Source organism: Leucoraja erinacea, chromosome 38 (assembly GCF_028641065.1).
Source record: "Leucoraja erinacea ecotype New England chromosome 38, Leri_hhj_1, whole genome shotgun sequence".
In the NCBI taxonomy this organism is placed as follows: domain Eukaryota; kingdom Metazoa; phylum Chordata; class Chondrichthyes; order Rajiformes; family Rajidae; genus Leucoraja; species Leucoraja erinaceus.
The window spans coordinates 1,389,402-1,412,123 of record NC_073414.1 but is presented as its reverse complement, the minus strand read 5'-3'; the positions used below and the strand labels follow the sequence as shown (position 1 = coordinate 1,412,123).

Genomic DNA, 22,722 nt, shown 5'->3' with positions numbered 1-22,722 from the left:
TTGATCCCCCTGATGTAGATTGGGAACAGCTGGAGATACGGCCCTGATCCTTGCAGTGTCCTTGCTGGATATGATCACAGACATTGTGGGCTGAAGGGCCTGAAATACCCTCATTCTGTTCTGTAAAATTATCTTGAAATCCACCCTGATGTAGATTGGGAAACATGCTGGAGATACGGCCCTGGAGTCCTTGCATCAGGGTCCTTGCTGGATATGATCTAGTTATTCACAGTTCTGCCTTTAAGAGGGAGTTAGATGTGGCCCGGCTAAAGGGATCAGGGGGTAAGAGAAGGCACCTTAATATGATGCCATGGTCATATTGAATGGCGGTGCAGGCTCGAAGGGCCCTCATTCTCCTGTCGCAACATGTTTCTATGTTTCCATGTTATGGGGAGAAGGCAGGAGACTGGGATGAGGAGAAAGAGATAGATCAGCCATGATTGAATGGCGGAGTAGACTTGATGGGCCGAACGGCCTAATTCTATTCCTACAACTTATGACCTGATGAACAATAAAATACACAAGGAATATTCGGACTTTAAACAAGGCCGACTGCAGCGCCGACAAAAACCTGTACTTCTGCTACACCACGCTTGTCACGGGGCAAACTCCGCGCAAGTTTAAACCGAAACAATTTACAAAATGCTGGAGTAGCCAATCAACGGTTTGGCAGCATTGGAGGGTCAGGGGTTATTGAGGCCAACAGAAGGTAGTTGAGGCCACACAGTTCATTGGCCATATTTAAGAGGGAGTTAGATGTAGCCCTTGTGGCAATAAAGGCCTGACTTGCCGATTTTTTTCTCGGCGGGTAGTTGACTGGCGAGTCACTGAAAAAGTCGAGGCGTGGCGTGGAATGACACGGCGTGACGGCGTATCGACGTACGATGTCTCTTCAAGTGTCGCAACATTTTTCTGTCGCCGCTGGATTTTTGAAATGTTCAAAATCTTTCGTCGAACTGATACGCCAGTCAATGATGCCGAAAAAAATTGCCACGTGGGACAGGCTCTTAAACGTTGCACTCCGGTATATTTCTCTGTGCACTACCTGTTGGACTTGTATATGACTAGGCTGTACTGCTGTAAACTATGATCTCATTTAATTGGATAACATGCAAACAACTTTTCACCACATTGCAATAAAAGGGATAATAATGAAACAATATTAATGCCTGCTGGAGCAGCTGGTGATGTGGACAAAAATGCTGGAGAAACTCAGCAGGTGCAGCAGCATCTATGGAACGAAGGAAATAGGCAACGTTTCGTCCCGAAACCCTTCGGGTTTCGACCCGAAACGTTGCCTATTTCCTTTGGGTTTCGACCCGAAACGTTGCCTATTTCAGGTGGGTTTCGACCCGAAACGCCTATTGAGTCCGGGTTTTGTCCCTAAACGTTGCCTATTTCCAATTTGCTCCGTAGATGCTGCATGCAAACCGCTGAGTTTCTCCAGCATTTTTGACTACCTTCGTGGGTGCAGCATCTGCAACTCCTTCGCAAACAGTCTGATGTGACGTGGGTTTGGGTAAGATATGCCAAGGGCCTGTCCCACCCTCTGCCGATACACAATCCCCGACCGTCGGTATAGGAAGAAAACTGGCATCTATCAGGTTACCGAAGGAAGATTGTTCCCGATGTTGGGGAAGTCCAGGACAAGGGTGTCACAGCTTAAGGAAGGGGGAAATCCTTTAAAACCGAGATGAGAAGCAACATTTTTTTTGGCACAGAGTGGTGAATGTTCTGGAACTCTCGTGCCACAGAGGGTAGTTGAGGCCCAGTTCATTGGCTATATTTAAGACAGGAGTTAAACGTGCCCTTGTGGCTAAGGGGATCAGGGGGTATGGAGAGAAGGCAGGTACGGGATACTGAGTTGGATGATCAGCAAATGATCTTTTGACCACATTGCAATACAGGCTCGAAGGGCCGAATGGCCTACTCCTGCACCTAATTTCTATGTTTCATTGTTCTAAGAAAAGGAACTGCAGATGCTGGAAAAATCGAAGGTAGACAAAAATGTTTGGAGAAACTCAGCGGGGTGCAGCAGCATCTATGGAGCGAAGGAAATATTTCCTTTGGGTTTCGGGCCAAAGAAAGGGTTGCGGGTCTTCCTTTGGGTTTTCGGCCAAAAACGTTGCCTATTTCCTTCGCTCCATAGATGCTGCTGCACCCGCTGAGTTTCTCCAGCATTTTTGTGTACCAGCATCTACAGTTGTTTGTTTCTTGAATGTTCATACCATTGGGTTGCAAGCTGCCCAAGTGCAATAAGAGGTGCTGTTCCTCCAGTTTGGGTGTGACCTCACTCTGGCCATGGAGGAGGTCCAGGACACAATATCAATGCCCATTGTAAGGCTGGGTTTGCAGCTGTGATCATCATGCATTAAAAAATATCATTCTCCTGAGATTGTGCTGTCAGTATAACTAGTGCTGTCAGGAGGGAACTGCAGGTGCTGGTTTACACTGAAGATAGACACAAAGTGCTGGAGTGACTCAATGGGACAGGTAGCATCTCTGGCCAGAAGGAATGGGTGACGTTTCGGGTCGAGACCCTTCGTCAGGCTGAGAGTGGCCAATGTTTTGAAGAGAAACAGGGACAATTCCCCAGTGTACTCAAGCCAACACCAATTGAACTTCTGACAACACTAACCACTATAATCGAGCCAATATCACAATGTTGTCTGACCTTCTGAGTTACTCCAGTACATTACGTCCCCTTTGGTAAACCAGCATCTGCACTGCTGTGTTAGTTAATGAGTTCCGTTTGGTTTAGAGACCCTTCTTCAGTGTAGAATTCTTCAGAAGGGTCTTGAACCGAAACGTCACCCATTCCTTCAATCCAGAGATGCTAGTTGTCCCGCTGAGTTACTCCAGCATTCAATACAATACAATACAATACCTTTATTTGTCATTTGAACCTCACATGAGGTTCAAACGAAATGTAGTTTCTGCAGCCATACAATAAAAGAACCAAAACACACACCAACACTATTCACATAAACATCCATCACAGTGGCTCTCCTCCTCACTGTGATGGAAGGCAAAGTTCTTGTCTCTCCCCTGCATTCCATTTCCCTCCCGAAGTCGAGGTCAAAGAGTCCAGCGATGGCAGGAGAATGGGGTTGAGAGGGAGAGATAGATCCTCCCCGATTGAATGGCGGAGTATACTTGACGGGCCGAATGGCCTAATCCCGCTCCTATGTCTGTGGACCTTGTGATGGCTGGGACCAGCAGCAGACAGGCGCGATTGGGCAGCTGCCCGACGGGACGGGTCAGGGCTGAAAGGGAACCTGGCTGAGAGGTTTAGTCTCCGTGCCAATCGAACACAGGATGTTCTCAGTTGCATCAGCAGGTTCCCACAGAGAGAGGAAGCACTGTACTTCTGACCGGTTTTCTCGGTGCCGACAGCTATTTCTAGAGTGAATAGAAAGACCACGTGTGGCCTGGGCAGGCAGGCTGGCTGTTGGCAAGAGGCTGGCCGCAACACAAAGGAAGGAAGTACATTGAGGGTGACACAGATAGAGCCGGGGGTACAAAACATCCCAGCAACACCAGGGCAATGCCACTTCAGGGGCAGCAGTCAGCTCCACGCTGGTGCCCACTGGTCAAGCTCCACACTGGGGCTCAAGGTCAGCTCCACACTGGGGCTCAAGGTCAGCTCCACACTGGTGCCCACTGGTCAAGCTCCACGCTGGGGCTCAAGGTCAGCTCCACACTGGGGCTCAAGGTCAGCTCCACACTGAGGCTCAAGGTCAGCTCCACACTGGGGCTCAAGGTCAGCTCCAAGGTCAGCTCCACGATGGGGCTCAAGGTCAGCTCCACACTGGGGCTCAAGGTCAGCTCCACACTGGTGCTCACTGGTCAGCTCCACACTGGGGCTCACTGGTCAGCTCCACGATGGGGCTCAAGGTCAGCTCCATACTGAGGCTCAAGGTCAGCTCCACGCTGGTGCTCACTGGTCAGCTCCACGCTGGTGCTCACTGGTCAGCTCCACACTGGGGCTTAAGGTCAGCTCCACGTTGGGGCTCAAGGTCAGCTCCACGTTGGGGCTCACTGGTCAGCTCCACACTGGTGCTCAAGGTCAGCTCCGCACCAGGGCCCACTGGTCAGCTCCACGCTGGTGTTCACTGGTCAGCTCCATGCTGGGGCTCAAGATCAGCTCCACACCAAGACCCACTGGTCAGCTCCAGTAAGGGCTCAAGACAACTCCACACTGGGGACATAAGGAGAGCTCCACACTGGGGACAGCCACAAAAAGCTGGAGTAACTCAGCAGGACAGGCAGCATCTCTGGAGAGAAGGAATGGGTGACGTTTTGAGTCGAGACCCTTCTTCAGAATCTGAGGAATCTGAAGAGTCTGAAGAAGGATCTCGACCTGAAACATCACCTATTCCTTCTCTCCATAGATGCTGCCTGTCCTGCTGAGTTACTCCAGCTTTTTTATCTACCTAAGATTTCCTTTAGATATTTTGAAACTTTTTCCAGGTGCTACTGATGGAACCTTCATCGACCTTGAATATAAATAATATAATGTAACCACTGACACCCGCACTAATCAAGTATCAATCAATCTCCGCCTTAATTCTCCGCCGCAGAAGGCAGTGGAGGCCAATTCACTGGATGTTTTCAAGAGAGAGTTAGATTTAACTCTTAGGCCAAACGCAATCAAGGGATATGGGGAGAAAGCAGGAACTGATACTGAACAGGGGTACTGATCGTGGATGATCAGCCATGTTCATATTGAATTACGGCGCAGGCTCGAAGGGCCGAATGGCCTACTCCTGCACCCATTTTCTATGTTTCTATATTTAAAAAATCCAATGACTTGGCCTCCACAACTGTATGTGGCAATGAATTCCACAGACTCACCACAATCTGATGACTGGAAATCCTCCTCATCTCCCTTCTAAAGGTACATTGGGCTTTGTCTGTGGAACTGATGCTGAGAACTATTTTCTGTACTCTGTATCTTCCCCTCTCCTCTACCTGTTGTACTTGAGTTTGGCTTGATTGTATTTATGTCCGGTATTATCTAATTTGGTTGGATAGCACGCAAAACAAAGCCTTTCATGGTTCCTTGCTATAGGTGACAAACATAAACCTAAACCTTACCCTCCAACCTGCCCTCCAATGCATCTGCAGTTCCTTCTTAAACATGTAAACCAACGTCACCTATCCCTAAAGGGGAAATCTTTTCTCTCCACAGATGCTGCCTGTCCCGCTGAGTTACTCCGGCTCTTTGTGTGTAAACCAGATACCTTGCTGGTTGGTTATGGGATCTCAGTGTGTGAGCATTGAATCTTTGCCTCAGTTCCCACCTTATATCTGTGGCCACACTTCAAATCACAACGTCAGTCCAACCCAGGTCCCTGTGTACGTAATGGTGACACCATCCTGAAACGCAAGTACAATTTCATAAGACCCAACATCAATGAAAAAAAAAAAATCCTCATTCATTATTGTTTGTGGTTTCCTCCCAGGTCATAGAATTTGTGATCAAATGATCCCAGGGATTTAAAAAAAAAGTGTATTGCTGCTGAGAACTGGGAAGGAGTGTGTTAATAATTTCTACACAACTGATGATTGCAAGAGACTTTAAGAAAATTCTAACGCTTGCTCCAGCGCCTTTTAAACCACTTCCTGTTTCACAGAGCCCATTGAAAATAGTCAACAGTGCTCTTTCAAAGACTGCACAACAGATTGGGCACGGAGTCCTGTGTTTCTGCCTGCGATTGTCTGGTTCTGCTTGAAGGCAAGCACAGAGAGAGGGAGGGAGGGGGTAGGGAGAGAGAGGGGGGAGTAGAAAGATGAATTAGAACACGTTGCTACTCCTATCTGTGAAGTTTGCAAACCTAGTGAATGTTTTCTGACCACCGGGCTTGGATTATTACATAGGTTTAAGTACAAATTGGATCGACAAACGCACAGCTATGCTTGAGTTTGGATCAACGCGCAAATCGCTCGGATGGGACATGGCAACTTTGGCTCAGAAGACGAAGATGCTTTTTGCAAAGAGGCAAGTCTGAAATTTGAAACTCGCTGCGATTTTATTCCAAGTCGAACAGTTTGTGTGGAGGAAGACGGCAGGTTGACGGGGTCTGTGGGACCACTGGGCATTTGGAAACACTGGACATTGGACACTGGGGCAAGGTTAGAACTTGCATCTGCAGTCGCGCCTGGCCGGAGGAGTTATTGACCGCCGAATCTGATGAAGTACCTGCAGTGAAGGTTTGTTTCTATATTCTGTTTAATATGTTGGGGCTGAATGAAGGGATGGGTGAGGAGGAGAGCGGGGAGAGCGGGGAGAGAGAGAACTGAAGGGGAAAGGAATTTGCCTGCGTAATTCTGCCGGGGCGCTTGTTTCTGAAGTCAAACATGTTTGTATGTGGGTGCTATAGATTCTAGTCAGCGGTTCCTCTCTCTCGCCCCTTCTCTCACACACGCACTCACTCCTGTCTTCTTGTTGCATTTATCTATATGACTGATGTTCTTTCTTTATGTCTGTCTAATGCGCTCTCTCTCTCATTCTCTCTCTCTTTGCCTTTTGCCGCCTCCATCTCTCTGTCTGTCATATTATCCGGTGCACCCTTTATCTGTATCTGAGTCTTGCTCAATTTCGCTCTCTTTTCCTCTCTCCCTCTTTCTCTCCCTCCCTGTCACACACTCTCTCTCTCTCTCTCTTTCTTCCTCTCCCTCTCATTCTCTCTGTCTATCTCTCTCTCTTACCCCTCTATCTTTATCTTTTCCCCTCTCGCCGCTCCTCTCTCTCTCCCCTCCCCCTCTCCCCTCCCTCCTCCTCCTCTTCTCTTCTCCTCTTTCCCCTCTCCTCCTCTCCCTCTCTCCCCTCTCTCCCCTCTCCCCCTCTCCCCCCCCCCCTTTCCCCTTCTCCCCCTCTCCCCCTCTCCCCTCCCCCTTTCCCCCTCTCCTCCCCTCTCCCCTCTCCTCCTCCTTTCCCCCTCTCCCCCCCCCTCTCCCCCTCTACCCCTCTCCCCCTCTCCCCCTCCTCCCCCTCTCCTCCTCTCCCCCTCCCCCTCTCCTCCTTTCCCCTCTCCCCCTCTCCTCCTCCTCTCCCAACCCCTCTCCTCCTTTCCTCCCCTCTCCCCCTCTCCTCCTTTCCTCCCCTCCTCCCTCCTCCTTTCCCCCTTTCCCCTTCTAACCCCTCTACCCCTCCGCCTCTCCTCCCTCCCTCCCCTCTCCCCTCTCCTCTCTCCTCTCCCCCCCTCCCTCCTCCTCTCCTTTCCCCTCTCCCCCTCTCCTCCTCCCCTCTCCCCCTCCCCCCTCCTCCTCCCCTCTCTCCCCCTCCTCCCCCTATCCTCCTCCCCCTCTCTCTCCCTCTGCTCCTCTCTCTCCCTTTCTCTCTCATCCTCTCTGCCTCTCGCTCCCCATCTGTGCCAAATTCTCACAGAGCTTTACAATGCAGCACTGGGCCCCTCTCCCTGTATGAGAGGGGACTATGTATCAGGTCTGTTCCTTCATCAGCTCTTCCCATCTCCTCTCCTTGTGCAGGGTCAAGGTCCAATTCCCTGTCCAAGCCTTTGACCCACAGCTTAGTGATTCTCTCCATCAGCCACTGACCAAATTCAGGACAGAGATGCATAGTCATTGGAGCATCAGTAATGGTGGGGAAGTTATATTTACAAGTGAAAAAATGACCATCAGTTTGTACCCATCCTTCACATTTAGTACCACAGAAGTCATGAAGCATTTAAAAGGCTTTTGGACAGGTACATGGATCAGAAAGGTTTAGAGGGCTATGGGTCAAATGTGGACAGGTGGGACCAGTGTAGATGGGGCATGTTGGCCGGTGTGGACAATTTGAAGGGCAGTACCGGTTTCTGTGCTGAATGTTTAGCTTTAGGTTCACCATTGTCACCTGTACAGAATTGCAGTGCTAAGCTTGGTTTTGCATGTTATCCAATCACAGCAGATAATACCATACATAAATATCATCGTCCAACAGGTGGAGCAAAGGGAAAGATACAGAGTGCAGGATGTAGTTCTCAGCATTGTAGAGCATCAGTTCCACAGACAAAGTCCAATGTCCACAATGGGGTAGAGGTGAATCGGACAGCACCCTAGCTTATGGAAGGGCCGTTCAGAAGCCTGATAACAGAGGGGAAGCAGCTGTTCCTGAGTCTGGTGGTGCGCGCTTTCAAGCTTCTGTACCTTCTGCCGGACGGGAGCGGGGAGAAGAAGGAATGACCGGGGTGGGACAGGGACAAGTCTTTGATGATGTTGGCTGCTTTTCCAAGGCAGTGTGAAGTGTAGATGGAGTCGATGGTGGGGAGTGTGGTGTGTGTGATGGACTGGGCCACATCTACAATGGTGGGGAGTGTGTGTGTGTGTGTGATGGACTGGGCTACATCTACAATGGTGGGGAGTGTGGTGTGTGTGTGGGACTGGGCTACATCTACAAGGGTGGGGAGTGTGGTGTGTGTGATGGACTGGGCTACATCTACAATGGTGGGGAGTGTGGTGTGTGTGTGTGATGGACTGGGCTACATCTACAATGGTGGGGAGTGTGGTGTGTGTGTGGGACTGGGCTACATCTACAATGGTGGGGAGTGTGGTGTGTGTGTGGGACTGGGCTACATCTACAATGGTGGGGAGTGTGGTCTGTGTGTGATGGACTGGGCTACATCTACAATGGTGGGGAGTGTGGTGTGTGTGTGGGACTGGGCTACATCTACAATGGCGGGGAGTGTGGTGTGTGTGTGGGACTGGGCTACATCTACAATGGTGGGGAGTGTCGTGTGTGCGATGGGCTGGGCTCCATCTACAATGTTGTGGGGTGTGGTCTGGGTGATGGACTCGGCTACATCTACAATGGTGGGGACTGGGCTACATCTACATTGGTGGGGGAGCGTGGTGTGTGTGGGACTGGGCTACATCTACAATGGTGGGGAGTGTGGTGTGTGTGTGGCTCAGGGCTATATCTACAATGGTGGGGTGTGGGGTGTGTGTGGGTCGGGGCTACATCTAAAATGGTGGGGGGTGTGGTGTGCGTGGGACTGGGCTACATCTACAATGGTGGGGAGTGTGGTCTCTGTGATGGACTGGGCTACATCTACAATGGTGGGGAGTGTGGTGTGTGTGATGGACTGGGCTACATCTACAATGGTGGGGAGTGTGGTCTGTGTGTGGGACTGGGCTACATCTACAATGGTGGGGAGTGTGGTGTGTGTGGGACTGGGCTACATCTACAATGGTGGGGAGGGTGGTCTGTGTGTGGGACTGGGCTACATCTACAATGGTGGGGAGTGTGGTCTGTGTGTGGGACTGGGCTACATCTACAATGGTGGGGAGTGTGGTCTCTGTGATGGACTGGGCTACATCTACAATGGTGGAGAGTGTGGTGTGTGTGTGGGACTGGGCTACATCTACAATGGCGGGGAGTGTGGTCTGTGCGATGGACTGGGCTACATCTACAATGGTGGGGAGTGTGGTGTGTGTGATGGACTGGGCTACATCCATGTGATGTACATGTAAACTCTCTGTAATATTTTGCTATCTTGGGCAGAGCTGTTCCCAAACCAAGCTGTGGTACAACCCGACTGCTTTTTCTGGTGTGTTGGAGTCATTGGAGACATGCTGATTTCCTCATTCTACTGAGGAAGTGTGGGCATTGATGTTCCTCTTGGTTGAAGCATCACTGTGGCTGTTCCGTGAGATTGATGACTCTATGACAAAGGGGAACCTGGCAGAGCATTTGATTCTGTGCTCATTTGATAAACATCTACACACATTACCAAAGCAATAGAGATTACAACAATATGTCGCTTCTGCAGATGCTGCAAACCTGAGCAAAAACCAAAGTGCTGGAGGAACTCTATAGGTCAGGAATTGGAATAGTGTATTGCCACACGTGACAAGGCACAGTGAGATTCTTTCCTTGCGTATCCAGGCAGATCCACAGTGTCATTTTGGGTCGAGACCCTTCTTCAGATAAGAAACGTCCCCCATCCCTCCGCTTCTGTCCCGCTGAGTTACTCCAGCAGTCCCCCAGTCCCCCATTCCTCCACTGCTGTCCCGCTGAGTTACTCCAGCATTTTGTGTCCACCTTCACTAAATCCTTTGTTGGCGGTAACATTCTTTGGGATGCCCAGAGGCCATTAAAGGAGGCGAGAGAAAAGCACCCGCTCCCATCTCTTCGTAGACGCTATTATCAATGTCCCTTCAAACACAGCACCTGATACCCAGAAGACACAAAACATTAAAAATAACTTAGTAACCTGACCTCATAACAAAATGTTCATCGCATTGCCAAACATGCAGTGCGGTCAGGTTAGTATAACGTGCATTCTGCATGCCATGCATCCTTACTGCTGGAAACACACACACATACTCTCACTCTGGGAACAATGCAGTTTAATGCAAGGCTGTGAGCTAAAGGGGAAGATCATGTATGTTAAATGGAAACACTATGAACTGAACACTGGAGCAGAGACCTGATGGTACAAATGTGACTGGGACAATCACTCAAACAAACACAAAGGCAAGACAGATATGTTCGGCATTTGTAAGAAGGGATTGGTTTCAGCTCGTACATTTTTGTGCAGACAAAAAGCTGCCTGCGTGTGTATAGAGGATCGTGCTGGATATCATTCTGGACCCTAGAACATAGAACAGTACAGCACAGGAACAGGCCATCCAGCCCACAGTGCTCATGTCCATGATGCCAAGTCTCATCTGCCTGTATATGATCCATACAAATGTTTTTCTCTGCATTCTTCCTTGTCACCTTCCCCTAGCTAACAATGACCTATTCAATATTTTAGAAACATAGAAACATAGACAATAGGGGCAGTAGGCCATTCGGCCCTTCGAGCCAGCACCGCCATTCAATATGATCATGGCTGATCATCCACAATCAGTACACAGTTCCTGCCTTCTCCCCATATCACTTGATTCCTTTAGCCCTAAGAGCTAAATCTCAATTTCCTTGATCTCATATCCTTTGATATCTGGTTTTTACACCTTACCCTTCCTTATCTCTGTCTCCTTCTCCCCGGACTCAGTCTGAAGAAGGGTCTCGACCCAAAACATCACCCATTCCTGCTGCCTGTCCCCGCTGTGTTATTCCAGCTTTTAGAGTCTATCCCTCTATTTCCTGCATATCCATGTGCCTGTCTAAAAGCCTCTTAAACACCACTATCGTATCTGCCTCCACTGCCACCCCTGGCAGCACGTTCCAGGCACCCACCACCCTCTGTGTAACAAACTTGCCCCGCACATCTCCATTAAGCATGGATAGGTGACGTTTCACAGAGTGCTGGAGTAACATTTCGAGTCGGGAGCTTCTTCAATGTCCCGACTTAAAACGTTACCTATCCTTTTCCCCCAGAGATGGTGCCTAACCCACTGAGTTACTCCAGCACCTTGCATTTATATTCAGTATAAACCAGCATCTGCAGCCCTTTGTTTCTAAGGATTAAAATCAAACAAGATCTGTGATTCCAAGATTCCAATCTGAACACTATTCTCTACCACTGAAAATGGACGATTAAATTCATGTCATAGGAACAGAATTAGGCCATTCAGCCCATCTAGCCTACACCACCATTCAATAATGGCTGATCTACCTCTCCCTCCTAACCCCATTCTCCTGCCTTCTCCCCGTAACCTTTGATTCCTGTACTAATCAAGAATAACATTTTGAGTAGACACACATGTATTGTCTTTCTGCTGTATTGGATAGCCCACAACAAAAGCTTTTCACTGTACCTCAGTACACGTGACAATAAACTGGGCTGAACTGAACACAGGGGGTTGCACCAGAGAGAGTTACTAGTTATAACCAACGGAACAGCTCATTCATTTCCCCCACCATTTGGGCAAGGTAATTTTAAAGTACTCCTCTCTGCTTCACTGAAGTCCAGTGTCAGTCATAGAGTCAGAAGCAGCACAGGCCCTTCAGCCCAACTCGTCCATGCCGCCCAATGTGCGTCAGATAAGATAATCCCCATTTGCCGGGATATTTGGCAATTTGGCCATAGGAATATTTGGCCCATATTCCTCTAAACCTTTCCAATCCTTGATTAGTACGGGTGTCAGGGGTTATGGGGAGAAGGCAGGAGAATGGGGTTGAGAGGGAGAGATAGATCAGCCATGATTGAATGGCAGAGTAGACTTGATGGGCCGAATGGTCTAATGCTACTATAATTTATAAATTGATGAACAATTCATGTCCCTGTCCATATGTTTGTTAAATGTTGCTTTTGTACCTGCCTCAACTACCTCCTCTGGCAGCTCGTTCCACCCACCGACCGCCCTTTGTGTGAAAAAGTTACCCCTCAGATTCCCATTAGATATGGTAATTTAATTTTTAAAGCTATATGTATTTATTCTGTTTTTATTAACTGCGCTGATGGGAACTGATTGAGAAACAATGTTTTTCGTTTCATTTGTGTATGTAAGTACTCAGTTAAAATGACATTACAGTAAATGCTGAATACTGAATAAATCAGCACAAGCATTGTGGGCCAAATGGCCAGTTCCTGTGCTATGTTAGAAAGGCCGCAAGGGTGTAGAGAAGCTGGGGAGGGGAGGGGGGTTGTGGATGGGTGGGGACTAGCAGTGGTTGAATAACATACGAGTTGACAATGTTATCTGATTAAAGAATGCTACAGGTGACAAAGGTAGGGCAGGAGGAGATGACAAACAAACCCGTGAACCCTCTACCAGAAAAGAGGAAGCAAAGCGTTGAATACTGGAAGTACAAAAGCTGAAAATAGCCGCAATTTTTGTTTTCTATCAGACATCCAGGATCTAGTGCACGTTCAGTTTCAACAGACTTGGTTTGTCTGTTTCCAGTCTTGGGCAATGCTGGTCATGTTTCAGATATTTTTTTGATAGTGATGTTCATAAGTGATAGGAGCAGAATTAGGCCATTCGGCCCATCATGTCTTCTCCGCCATTCAATCATCTCTGATCTATCTTTCCCTCTCAACCCCATTCTCCTGCCTTCTCCCAATAACCTTTGACACCTTGGGTCAAAAGTGTTTTACTGTCATTTGTCCCGGAGAGAACAATGAAATTCTTACTTTGAGCAGCACAACAGAATATGTAAACATAGTACACAGTACTAATCAAGAATCTATCTCTGCCTTAAAAATATCCACTGTGGAGATTTGGCCTGAGGCAATGAAGTAGTAGGACATTCAGGCCATTGAGAACCTACTAGATCAATTCCGTTATCTGTGGAATTCCTTGCCGCAGAAGGCCAAGTCAATGGATATTTTCATGTTTAGGTTAGTTTAGAGATACAGAAACAGGCCCTTCAGCCCACCGAGTCCGTGCCGACCAGCGATCCGTGCACACTAACACTATCCTACACATACAAGGGACAATTTATAATTTAACCAAACCAAGTAGCCTACAAACCTGTACGTCTTGTAACCACTGCCTTCCCTCTATCCCATGAGGTCCTAACCTCCCACCTACCTCATTGGAGACCTTCAAACAATCTTTAATCAGTCTTTACTGGACTTTACCTTGCATTAGACATTATACCCTTTATCTTGTATCTTTACACTGTGGACGGCTCGATTGTAATCATGTATAGGCTTTTTATTGACCGGTTTGCACCCAACTAAAAAGCTTTTCACTGTACCTCGGTACACGTGGCGATAACAAACTTAATCTGAAACTAAGCTCCCAAGTGCACCATCCTGCCAAACACTCCCAGGGCTGGGACAATATAAATTAAAGCTTTGACTACCAGAGTGTTATCCCAGACTCTGCATCAGCTTGCCACAGGCGTGACAATGTTTAACTACATGGGCTTAGCATTATTGAAAAAGCTTTACAGACACTCAAACAAATGTACTTGGCTGCCACATATTTGCTAAGTAAACATCGACCAAAAGTCGCCCACTGTGATGGAAACATATTTTGAAAAAAACGAGGAAATTGTCTGCATTTTCTTGGAAGTTGGTGAACTCAAACAGGAATACAAATCATTGGTCTGGATGGTGATAGTCCTTCTGGCTTTGGGATGTGGTGGAGGTTGGATTCAGTTCATTGCTGCGCTGTTGATGCTGTCAGCTGTGGGCCTGTGAATTGGAGGCCTATTTCTGACCCTGTTAGTTGTGGATTCAAATCCCAGTCAGGCATAAAATACAAACTGAAGCGTCAGTGTAACTTGTGTAGGAAGGAGCTGCTGATGCTGGTTTATACCAGACACAAAATGCCGGAGTAACTCAGCGGGTCAGGCAGCATCTCTGGAGAGAAGGAATAGGTGACGTTTCGGATCGGAACCTTTCTTCAGACTCAAAGCACCTCTCATTCCTTCTCTCCAGAGATGCTGCCTGACCCGCTGAGTTACTCCGGCATTTTGTGTAACTTCAGCGTAACTTGGTTAGTTCAGTTTAGTTTAGAGATAGAGCATGGAAAGAGGCCCTTCGGCCCACTGGGTCCATGCTGACCATCGATCGCCCTGCACTATGCTATCCCATCCTACACAACGGGGACAATTTACAGAAGCCAATTAACCTACAAACTTGCACGTCTTTGAGATGTGGGAGGAAACCGGAGCACCCGGAGAAAACCCACGCAGTCACGGGGAGAACGTACAAACTCTGTACAGACAGCACCCATAGTCGGGATAGAACCCGGGTCTCTGGAGCTGTGAGGCAGTAACTCTACCGCTGTGCCATGGTGCTGACCTATTCACATCGACTCTAGTCCCATTTAGGAAAGGATTGATGGGACTGCTCTTAATGGGAGATAGCATGGACCCAAAGGGCCGAATGGCCTCATTGCATGTGTCATTCAGCACAGATACCAGCCCTTTGACCCACTCTGCCCATGCCGGTCATCGCATACCCATCTGTGCTAACCCCGTTTCAAAACAGCCGTACTCTAAACTTTGAGTTGAATTCTTTAACAAGATCCTTGTTTTCCTGGTCTACAAACCACTCGGGTCACGGGGAGAATTTACAAACTCCGTACAGACAGCACCAGTAGTCAGGATTGAACCCGGGTCTCTGGCGCTGTGAGGTAACAACTCTACCCGCTGTGTCACCATGTCAACCTGGAGTGACTAAAGCAGGGGTGGGGAGCCTGCTGCCTTCTAGGCCATTAAGTGCGGCCTTTTGATTGAATCCAAATTTTGTAGAACAAATCCTTTTATTTTTATTATATGTTTTTGTTCATGTTTTATTATTTTTATTTTAATCTTAAAATGAACGTATTTAAAATACCAAAGAGTAAAAAAAGATTCAACTAAATAATGCTGACAGCCACATATAAAACATTAGTAAGTCATGAGAACTACTTTAACAAAATAATGTACATTTTGAAGTTGAAGTTTCTTGGATGCGGCCTTATTAGATTACAGCTAACTTGATGCGGCATTCCACCATGAAAAGGTTCCCCACCCCTGGTCTAAAGCATCACTGCACCGAATAGTTTAATCAGACATAGGGTTCACCGTGCCTCTGCGCTGTTTCCCATTCAGCCTTGCAAGGGTTAAGATAATGCCTTTGGAAAAATGTTCTGGATCTTTATCGTACATCCTTTTGTCGAGCTATTAGATGCTTCGCTGCTCCCGACGGCAATACACCTCAAAAACAACGTGCAAAGGTGCCCTGGAGAGCTATCAAAGTGTCAGGGCGTTATGATTTGCAGGAACTGTATCTGAGAGGAACGGAGGGAGATACAATCAGAGACATCAGGACAGGATGGGACTGCAGGAACCAGGTTGGCTCACTGCCTCCTTATTGTCATGGGACTGGCGTACAGACCCGAGGCACTGTGTGATAATGTTATGGAGCACTAGGGCGGGCAGCGGGTAGAACTGCTGCCTCACAGCGCCAGAGACCCGGGTTCGATCCCGACTACGGGCGCTGCCTGTACGGAGTTTGCACGTTCTCCCCGTGACCTGCGTAGGTTTTCTCCGAGAGCTTCGGTTTCCTCCCACTCTCCAAAGACATGCAGGTTAATTGTTGCGAACTAGTGTGTGTAGGATAGTCATGTATCTCAGAACTAAACTAACCCTAAACTATACAGAAGGTAGACACAAAAAGCTGGAGTAACTCAGCGGGTGAGGCAGCATCTCTGGAGAGAAGGAATGGGTGATGTTTCGGGTCAAGTTCAGAAGAACTAAGGGCAAAGGGTCAGTCACTATGAGCTATACAAAGTCATACATCACGGAAACAGGCCCTTCAGCCCAATTCTCTCATGATGTTCCGTTTAGTTTATTGTCACGTGTATCGAGGTACAGTGAAAAGTTTCTGTTGCGTGTTAACCAGTCAGCTGCACTATTGAGCCCTTTACAGTGTGCAGACTGGATAGACTGGGTTTGTTTTACTTGGAGCTGATGGAAGGCAGGAGAGAGGTGGAGGATCGAGGCATTTAGAGTACATGATAAGGGAATAGAGATTTAAGAGTGTGGAGCGATTATAATATGTAATTGTAGAGGAGGGAAGAAAATAATACGTGGGGAGAAGGCAGGAATGGGATACTGATTGGGGATGATCAGCCATGATCACATTGAATGGCGGTGCTGGTTCGAAGGGCCGAATGGCCTCTACTCCTGCACCTATTGTCTATAGTCTATTGCCTTACATCACAGTGCGCTGTTTATGTTAATTTTTATGTAGTTGTGTGTCTTGTTCCGTTTTTGATTTGACTGTATTGGCAAATCAAATTCTTTGTATGTTTTTACATATTTGGCTAATAAATTAATTACAATTACAATTACAATTAGATCTGCTTCTGTGGTGAGCGCCGTACAAAGGGGTAGAGGTGAATTGGACAGTACCCTAGCTTATGCAAGGGCTGTTCAGTAGCCTGACAACAGAGGGGAAGAAGCTGTTCCTGAGTCTCTGTACAGACAGCACCCGTAGTCAGGATCGAACCTGGGCCTCTGAAGCCGTACAGCAGCAATTTACAAGTTCTAGGTTTCCTGCTAATTACAATGAATGGGTGATGAATAGTCAGCGTAGACTCAATGGGCTACTTCCTCGATGTGTCCTTCAATCCATCAATGAGGTGCATCCAAAATGTGCAGGAAGGAACTGCAGATGCTGGTTTACACATAAAGCGCTGGAGTAACTCCGCGGGTCAGGCAGCATCTCTGGGGAGAAGGAATGGGTGACATTTCGGGTGACAACATCTGAAGAAGGGGCCGAACATTGATCACACGTTCATTTTTAATTAGCAGGAAGCCTAGAGCTTTTAAAGGAGTGCTGCCTTACAGCTTCAGAGACAAGGGTTCGATCCTGACCAGGGGGGGCTGTCTGTACGGAGTGCTGTGCATTCTCTATACGACTGCATGGGTCTATCTGAATGAGGTGAGTCAACGGTTGGTGATTGAACTGAGGAAGTGTAGTCAGCCGGGGCACCACAGAAGTCCTTGTACCTCTCTACATCTGTTTCCTTCACACAGAATCAGATAGGACCTCTGCACAGCCATCTGGCTCTCTATGTCCCACGAACTTAAACTTAATTAGATTCAGTTCCCCGGCTTCCTGTGAAACGCTCAACTTTCTCCGCAAAACCTCCGATTTCGGATAATTTGGCAGCAAGAGTGGGTCATCTGTGGTTATATTAGCACGGGAGGGTCAGTCTGTGATACATTCCTGCTTCTGAGTTGGAAGGAGATGAGTTCAAGTCGCATTGCAGGGTTTAAACACAAAGAACCAGCAATGCCAATAGAATATTGGATCTTATAGAAACATATACAATTCTTCAGGGACTGGACAGGCTAGATGCAGGAAAATTGTTCCCGATGTTGGGGGGGGTCCAGAACCAGGGGTCACACACAGTTTAAGAATAAGGGGTCGGCCATTTAGGACTGAGATGAGGAAAAACATTTTTCACCCAGAGAGTTGTGAATCTGTGGAATTCGCTGCCACAGAAGGCAGTGGAGGCCGATTCACTGGATGTTTTCAAGAGAGAGTTAGATTTAGCTCTTAGGGCTAACGGAATCAAGGGATATGGGGAAAAAGCAGGAACGGGGCACTGATTTTGGATGATCACTGATGATCACCACTAAGGTACAGTGAAAAGCTTTTGTTGCGTGCTAACCAGTCAGTGGAAAGACAGACATGATTACAATCGAGCCGTCCACAGTGTACAGATACATGATAAGGGGATAACATTTAGTGCATGGTAAAGCCAGTAAAGTCTGTAGAAGTAGAGATATAAGTTTGGAGCGACTGCAGATTGTTTCTGTGGCTAGCTAGCTGGGTAGACAAAAGTGCTGGAGAAACTCAGCCGGTGAGGCAGCATCTATGGAGCGAAGGAAATAGGCAACGTTTCGGGCTGGGTCGCGTGGGTTGGGCACCATCTTGGAGCGAGTATGTGGGGTGGCACGGTGGCGGTGCAGTTGGAGCCGCTACCTCACGGCACCAGAGACCCGGGTTCGATCCTGTCCTCGCTATAATTTAGAAGATTGAGGGGGGATCTTACAGAAACTTACAAAATTCTTTAGGGGTTGGACAGGCTAGATGCAGGAAGATTGTTCCCGATGTTGGGGAAGTCCAGAACAAGGGGTCACACAGTTTAAGGATAAGGGGGAAATCTTTTAGGACCGAGATGAGAAAAACATTTTTTTCACACAGAGAGAGTGGTGAATCTGTGAATTCTCTGCCACAGAATTCTCTGCCCACAGTTCACTGGCTATATTTGAGAGGGTAGTTGATGTGGCCCTTGTGGCTAAAGTTCATTGGGGGTATAGGGACGGGAGAGGAGTTGGATGATCAGTGGCCCTTGAATGGCTAAAGGCTCGAAGGGCCGAATGGGGGTATTCCTGCACCTATTGAGTTTCTATGTTTTCTGGTATGGAATGCTCAGGATGGAATGAAGGAATCAGAAATGATCATCATTGAATGGACAGTTGGGATGCAGGCTCGTCATCATATTGAATGGCGAACGTTGCAGGCTCGAAGGGCCGAATGGCCTCTACTCCTACACCTATTGTCTATGTTTCTATGACCTCGGGTACAGCTGTGTGTGTGGAGTTTGCACGTTCTCTCTGGGTTTCTACCGGATGCTCCGGTTTCATTTACATTCCGGGGTTTGTAAGTTAATTGTCCATCTGTAGTGTGTAGGGAGTGGATGAGAGAGCATAGAACTAGTGTGAGCGGGTGATCGATGGTCGGCGTTGATTTGGTGGGCCGGAGGGCCAATCTTTAGACTGCATCTCTAAACTAAACCAAACAGGATCAGACCATTCGGCCCACAGTGTCTGTGCTGGTCATGACTCCTAGATCAGCCTACACTTAATCCATAGCCTTGCGTATACACATATCTACCTCAGTCTCCACTACCACCCCTGGCACCACTTCACTGGGCAGTGAGTATTTTGGCAGTGCTTATTTTTGTCGACAAAATATCAATAAATGTACCAATATATTAGTTAAACCGATTGATAAATTTATCAAGACATACATTTTTTTCCATCAATAATAACCACCCACCCACCCCTCCATCTCAGAATGTTGTCTCCACAGATGCTGCCTGACCCTTTGAGTTCCTCCGGCACTTTGTGTTTCACTCAACATTCCAGCATCTGCAGTTCCTTGTTTACCACCCCCCCCCCCCCCCCCCCCCCCCCCCCCCCCCCTTGTGTTTTCAATTTTGCAACCAATCAAATTATAATTTAATAAGTTCATCAGCTCACAAGTTCTAGGAGCAGAATTAGGCCATTCGGCCCATCTAGTCTACTATGCCATTCAATCATGGCTGATCTATGTCTCCCTCTCAACCCCATTCACGGGGAGAACGTACAAACTCCGTACAGACAGTACCCGTGGTCAGGATCGAACCCGGGTCTCTGTCGCTGTGAGGCAGCAGCTCTACCCGCTGCACCACCGTGTGGATGGACTTGGATCCCTCAGTACATTCAGTTTCCCATTCTCATAGAGTCATAGAATGATACAGTGTGGAAACAGGCCCTTCGGCCCAACTTGCCCACACTGGCCAACATGTCCCAGCTACACTAGTCCCACCTGCCCGCGCTTGGTCCATATCCCTCCAAACCCGTCCATATGCATGTACCTGTCTAACTGTTTCTTAAACTTTGGGATAGTCCCAGCCTCAAATACCTCCTCTGGCAGCTTGTTCCACACACCCACCACCCTTTGTGTGAAAAGGTTACCCCTCAGTGCTGGCTGGAAGGGCCGAATGGCCTACTCCTGCACCTATTGTCTATGAAATTCGACAACATTTGGCCTTGTAATGCCCAGCATGGCTCCCGGTCCTGAGCTTCCCAATGAGGGGGATCGGGAGTTAATGTTGAGCGATGGCTTGGTTTCAGTAACTATATCAAGTGATGCATACACAAAGGCAGGTTTCCTCGTAAAGTTGCACTGTCTTTCTTAAAACCTCTTCCAGATGGTGTTTGGCTTGGCTAAGGGTGTAAAACAGGCCTCGCCAAGACTGAGGAGATCATCTGTGATGCATCAAGACAGCACTGGAAGCACGAACATGCGAGTGAGGAGGGTTCTACACACAGGAAGGGCAATGGACAGTCAAGGAGCACAGAAACTGGCAGAGACCATTCAGCCCTGCAAGCCCTTTCATAGAGTCATAGAACCATACAGCATGGAAACAGTGGTTACACAAAAAAGCTGGAGAAACTCAGCGGGTGCAGCAGCATCTATGGAGCGAAGGAAATAGGCAACGTTTCGGGCCGAAACCCTTCTTCAGACTGATCGGGGGTGTGGGTGGGTGGGGACAAGAAAGGGAAAAGGAGGAGTAGCCAGAAGGCTGGGGGATGGGAGGAGACAGCAGGGGGGCTAAGGAAGGGGAGGAGACAGCAAGGACTAACAAAATTGGGAGAATTCGATGTTCATGCCCCCGGGGTGCAGACTCCCCAAACGGAATATGAGGTGCTGTTCCTCCAATTTCCGGTGCTGCTCGCTGTGGCCATGGAGGAGACCCAGGACAGAGAGGTCGGAGGCGGAGTGGGAGGGGGAGTTGAAGTGCTGAGCCACCGGGAGGTCAGCTTGGTTATTGCGGACCGAGCGGAGGTGTTCGGCGAAACAGTCCCTGGTCTATATTGGCCACGATGCACAATCTAATCTAGTCCCACCTGCCAGCGTTTTGTCTATATCCCCCAAAACCTTTGCTATGCATACACCTATCCAAGTGTTGATAAATCTTGTTATAGTGTCTGCCTCAACTACCTCCTTGTTCCATACACCCACCACACACCCAGAGTAAAAAGGATCGTATTACAACTTGTCCCTTTCATGGTGACGTTCCGGGTCGAGACCCTTCTGCAGACCGTCGCCCGTCCCTTCTCTCCAGAGATGCTGTCTGTGACGTTGGGTTTTTTTGTGTCTATCTTCAGTTTAAACCAGCAACTGCAGTTCCTTCCTAGACATATTCCTATGGTGGGGTGTCAAGAACTAGTGGGCGTAAGTTGAAAGCGAGAGGAGAAGGATTTAATAGGAACCTGAGGGGCAACTGTTATGCAGAGGGTGGTGGGTGTATGTCAGAGGTGGTAAGGTGGGTGTCGCAGTGGTACAGCTGCTGCCTTACAACACCAGGGACTCGAGTTTGATCCTGACTGTCTGTGTGGAATTTTAACTACAGGTGCTGCCTGTACGGAGTTTGCATGTTCTCCTGGTGACTGCGTGAGTTTCCTCCGGGTACTCTGGTTTCCTCCCACATCCCAAAGACGTGCAGGTTTGGAGGTTAATTGGCTTCTGCAAATTGTTCCTAGCGTGTGTAGGGTGTGAAAGTGGGATAGTATGGAACTGGTGTGGGCCGAAGGGCCTGCTTCCGCACTGTAATCTAAATCTCAAATCTAAACTAACTTAAGCTAAATCTAGCTTAGATGGGGCATCTTGGTTGGAATGGCCAAGTTAGGCCAAAGGGCCTGTTTCTGTGATGTATGAGTCCAAGACCCTGTGATTCTACAGCCTCCAGCAGAAAGGAAAATACTGGAAACACCCAGTAGGTCAGGCAGCATGTGTGGAAAGAAAAACAAATTTAATGGGTCAGATCATTGGTTTTTCATCAAAATAGTTTTGCCTCAAAGACTCGACAGCCATTGCTCAATTTATTAGGAAAAGTACAATGCTGGAATTCACAGTTGAGCCAAATTTGTAAATCAAAAAAGCTGCATCTAATGCATTTGTGTGTTTTTGTACAATGTGTTCCTATTTATTATGCTGGAAAATAGACTTAATTGTCAAAGACATTCAACTCCAAGGACTGAATGATGACACAGGAAAAGATCATAACTTTAATGTGTTTAAAGTATGGAGTTATTGTGTAGTTTTGTTGGGATGGACCTCAACTGAGGATCTATTGGACTGAATCACTGCCTCCTCCCCAAACACATGTGGAGATGGGCAGCACTCCATGCGTGAGACATTCCAATGGTTAGGAGTTCAGCTATCGTGCAGGCATCATCCATGGCTTGTGTAAAATGGAACTGCAGATGCTGGTTTAAACCGTAGACACAAAAAGCTCAGAGATAGAGGCAGCATCTCTGGAGGGAAGGAATGGGTGGTGTTTCAGGTTGAGACCCATCAGAAACGTCACCCATTCCTTCTCTCCAGAGATGCTGCCTGTTCCACTGAGTTTCTCCAGCTTTTTTGTGTCTTATCTTCGATCTAAACTAAACCAAACCAGACTCTCGACTTCCTTAGACCACTGCTTCATGTCAATTAAGAATTCATTGATGATGCCAGAGGAACTCAAAGGGTCAGGCAGCATCTGTGGAGGGAACACGCAGACATCCTGAGATGGAACCCTTCTACAGTGCCTCTA

The 22,722-nt window shown here is 48.0% G+C and overlaps 1 protein-coding gene across 1 annotated transcript in view; it reads left to right on the top strand.

Moving 5' to 3' along the window:
* Positions 1 to 5,604: 5,604 nt before the first annotated feature.
* Positions 5,605 to 22,722, top strand: part of gpr4 (G protein-coupled receptor 4) — a 34,817-nt gene continuing 17,699 nt past the window's right edge. The window contains exon 1 of the mRNA XM_055663550.1: positions 5,605 to 6,216. The gene's annotated coding sequence lies outside the window, so the exon portion shown is untranslated. The remainder of the gene's footprint in view (positions 6,217 to 22,722) is intronic.